The sequence below is a fragment of the Pseudophryne corroboree genome, chromosome 7 (assembly GCF_028390025.1).
Source record: "Pseudophryne corroboree isolate aPseCor3 chromosome 7, aPseCor3.hap2, whole genome shotgun sequence".
In the NCBI taxonomy this organism is placed as follows: domain Eukaryota; kingdom Metazoa; phylum Chordata; class Amphibia; order Anura; family Myobatrachidae; genus Pseudophryne; species Pseudophryne corroboree.
This window is the reverse complement of record NC_086450.1, coordinates 252,845,182-252,849,701: the sequence shown is the minus strand read 5'-3', so window position 1 is coordinate 252,849,701 and position 4,520 is coordinate 252,845,182. Positions and strand designations below refer to the sequence as shown.

At 46.4% G+C, this 4,520-nt stretch overlaps 1 non-coding gene across 1 annotated transcript; it reads left to right on the top strand.

The window, feature by feature from the left end:
- Positions 1-2,965: 2,965 nt before the first annotated feature.
- On the top strand, positions 2,966-3,057 carry LOC134946983 (small nucleolar RNA U13). The gene has a single exon (XR_010182518.1). It is a non-coding gene; the product is annotated as a small nucleolar RNA U13 (small nucleolar RNA).
- The last annotated feature ends 1,463 nt before the right edge of the window (positions 3,058-4,520 follow it).

The window sequence follows — 4,520 nt, the reverse complement described above, 5'->3', positions numbered from 1 at the left end:
TGCAGCGCCGCATGCAGCTGTCCCTCTCCTTCCGCATTGGCTGGCCACCGAAACTGTGAATGCTGGGATGAGGGAAACGCATCCCAGCATTCACAGCAGCGCCGGCCAGCCAATGCATGATATAATTAACTTGTTCCATCCCAATAATACATATATATCTGGTTTTACACTTTATTATATAAATACAACTATAATACAAGTCTGGTGCTAAACATGTTTTGTCTATGTGTAATCTATGTGTTGTATGAATATGTGTTGAATATGTCTTTGTGGCCTCTCTGTGCAAATGTGTATGCTACCGTATATACTCTCGCCGTGCGTTAATACGCAAGGTGTGCGAACCTTTTGACTTTGACACGGCATTGGCGCCCCCCCCCCCCCCCCCCCATACACACACTTATGTAAAATAGGGGCAGGGTGCGCCGTAATATTGTAATATAGGCTGTGGCTTCATGGGGAAGGGGTGTGGCCACAAAATAATACCAATTCATATTACGGTGCACAGTAGTGTCCATTATTCAAATTATGCCACACAGTAGTGCCACTACACCAGGTAGAGCCCCTTTTACACATTACAGCAGACAGCCAGTCCCCCTTTTTATACATTACGGCTGACAGTGTCTCCCTTTTTACATATTACGGCAGACAGCTTCCCCTTTTTACACATTACGGCAGACAATGCCCCCCTTTTTACACAGTACGGCAGACAGTGTCCCCTTTTTACACATTACGGCAGACAGCGTCCCCCTTTTTACACATTACGGCAGCCAGCGTCCCCCTTTTTACACATTACGGCAGCCAGCGTCCCCCTTTTTACACATTACGGCAGCCAGCGTCCCCCTTTTTACACATTACGGCAGACCGCGTCCCCCTTTTTACACATTATGGCAGACCGCGTCCCCTGTTTACACATTACGGCAGACAGCGTCCCCCTGTTTACACAGTACGGCAGACAGCGTCCCCCTGTTTACACAGTACGGCAGACAGCATCCCCCTGTTTACACAGTACGGCAGACAGCGTCCCCCTGTTTACACAGTACGGCAGACAGCGTCCCCTGTTTACACATTACGGCAGACAGCGTCCCCTTTTTACACAGTACGGCAGACAGCGTCCCCTTTTTACACATTACGGCAGAGGGCTTCCCCCTTTTTACACATTACGGCAGGATAGATAGACAGACAGAATAGTTGATACTTACCATCTCTTCACTGGCTCAGGCAGTCAGGCTCCTCGGTGCTGGCAGCTCCGGAGGCAGGGGAGAAGGAGGAGGAGGGAGGGGGACTTGGAAGCTGCAGCAGCACAGTGTAATTGCTTGCAGCGCCGCATGCAGCTGTCCCTCTCCTTCCGCATTGGCTGGCCACCGAAACTGTGAATGCTGGGATGAGGCAAACGCATCCCAGCATTCACAGCAGCGCCGGCCACCCAATGCATGATATAATTAACTTGTTCCATCCCAATAATACATATATATCTGGTTTTACACTCTATTATATAAATACAATTATAATACAAGTCTGGTGCTAAACATGTTTTGTCTATGTGTAATCTATGTGTTGTATGAATATGTGTTGAATATGTCTTTGTGGCCTCTCTGTGCAAATGTGTATGCTACCGTATATACTCTCGCCGTGCGTTAATACGCAAGGTGTGCGAACCTTTTGACTTTGACACGGCATTGGCGCCCCCTCCATACACACACTTATGTAAAATAGGGGCAGGGTGCGCCATAATATTGTAATATAGGCCGTGGCTTCATGGGGAAGGGGTGTGGCCACAAAATAATACCAATTCATATTACGGTGCACAGTAGTGTCCATTATTCAAATTATGCCACACAGTAGTGCCACTACACCAGGTAGAGCCCCTTTTACACATTACAGCAGACAGCGTCCCCCTTTTTATACATTACGGCTGACAGTGTCCCCCTTTTTACATATTACGGCAGACAGCTTCCCCTTTTTACACATTACGGCAGACAATGCCCCCCTTTTTACACAGTACGGCAGACAGTGTCCCCTTTTTACACATTACGGCAGACAGCGTCCCCCTTTCTCATACGTCCTAGAGGATGCTGGGGTCACCATTTTAGATTCATGGGGTATGGATGGGATCCGCAGGAGACATGGGCACTTTAAGACTTTCAAAGGGTGTGAACTGGCTCCTCCCTCTATGCCCCTCCTCCAGACTCCAGTTTTAGAATTGTGCCCAGTGAGACTGGACACACTACAGGGGAGCTCTACTGAGTTTCTCTGAAAAAGACTTTTGTTAGGTTTTTTATGTTCAGGGAGGCTGCTGACAACAGTCTCCCTGCTTCGTGGGACTTAGGGGAGAGAAGTATGACCCACTTCTAGTGAGTTCAAGGGCTCTGCTTCTGGCTACAGGACACCATTAGCTCCTGAGGGTGCTGATCGCTGGGTATGCCTAGATGCTCACTCCCGCAGCCTGCCGTCACCCCCTTACAGAGCCAGAAGTCAGAAGACAGGTGAGTAGATGAAGAAATGAAGACTTCTTCAACTGTGACGGCATATTGAGGTACAGCGCAGCGTACGGAATGCTGCGCGCCATGCTCCCACACATAACAGGCACTGCAGGGTGCAAGGCGCGGGGGGGGCACCCTGGGCAGCATAAAATCCTTTTTTAACACAGTATAAAAATATAGTAATCTACACTGAGGAGAAGCGTGCCCTTGCGGGGGCGGGACTTCTTCCTCAGTCAGCCAGCACACTACTCGGCGCCATTTTTCCCTCCTTCCATGCAAGGACGCTGATCCTTCCTTCACCACTGTATCAGGGTGCAACTAGGGGGGCGAAGTTTGATTAGTGCTGTGTATATTTAAGTATATACTGTTATATGAATAAACGCTGCAGGTCTGTGGGCAAACTTTGTTGTACAATTCTCTGCTACTAACGCTGGGTTGTGAGCTGACAAAATCCTCTCTGTGTCCCTTGACAGATTTTACAGTTGATCCTCTGCTTCATAAACGTGATGAATGAGAGTTCACACGGCTGTGTGATATGTGCATTCTCTCTGTTACGACTCGGCACCAGAGGCAGATCTCTGGGAGGCAACGGAGTCAGCTCCCGCCGGGCTCCTGCTTTGAAGGGGGCACCTCTCCTCCTGTTCCATGTGTTCAACGACATTAATCAATTAAGTTCATTGACAGCAGCCGGTATCTATTCCGTAGCCGACTTCCCCACTAGTCACACATTACAAATCACACCCTCTTTATTATAGATACACTGGAAGCAGACAACTTACTGATGAAGCTATTTGCTCCTATAAAGGAAGCATGAGAATTCTAACTACAGTATATGAAGTTATTTCTCTGACAATTACAAGTAACTTCATATAGTTAGAATTCTCATACTTCCTATGCAAGAGCAGATATCGCCATCAGTAAGGTGCATGCTTCCAGTGTAATAGGTTGTGGGTTCTAATCATGAATATGACACTTGCAAATTAATTGTCAGAGAAATAATCAGCATTGTGAGTGACTGAGCAGATCTATGTAGTGTGTGGCTGGACCCCTACATAGATCTGCCTGGTTGCAATGATTTTGTAGTAGCTTCATCATGTAGTTAGAATCTGCAGGCTTGCTATGCAGGAGCAAATGTGTGTGTGTATATGTGTATATATATATATATATATATATATATATATATATATATATGGGGGCACCAATATTTTCCTTGCCTCCGAGCACCTGGGACAAACTTAAGCCACTGCTCGGCGCATTACTCCTCTGATTAAATCTGTCCCCTAGCCCCGGAGTGTCTGTGGGGTGTTTGCACATGTATGTAGCATGTCTCAAAGAGTGGTTTTCCCCTGAGGAAAATGTAATAGGGACACGGATGTAGGTATATACGTTATAATATGGCTGAGTCTCAGACACAACCCTGGAGACAGTCTGTGGAAGAGGTGTTTTTCCAAAGTTTTGTTTTCATATACACCAGACCCCTCTGGGTCTCCTAACATTGTCTCTATAATGCACACTGATACCGACATGGACTCTGAATCCTATGTCGACACTAATTGTCCAGAATGATTCCGACATTAACTAGGAATATTCAGTACATTATTGTAACTATAAGGGTTGTCTTAGACAATACGGAGTACCTTTCTGTACCAACAGAAGAAGGTTTACCTAAATTAGGAAAGAAAGGAAGAAACATTTTTTTTCTTCCTCTCGTGAGGACAGGGGGAATCACCCCCCATTTTAAGAAGGGTCCTCTCATGGTTAACAAGAAAGTGACTCTGCCTGCATCTGGGACATCTGTCCTTAGGGAGCCGACAGACTGCACGTTGGAGTATACATTAATATTTAATTATACAACCCATGAGACATTTCTCAAGACTACATTGCATGTGCGTGAATGAGTAGGGCTATTGCAAAGTGCTCTGATCATTTCATCATCCAGTATTGATGCTAGCTATGGTTGAGATTCTCCTAACGTTAGATCATATATAGTATGCTACAGCATCCATGCGTGGAGCCATGATGGAGAATTCACCAGTGTAA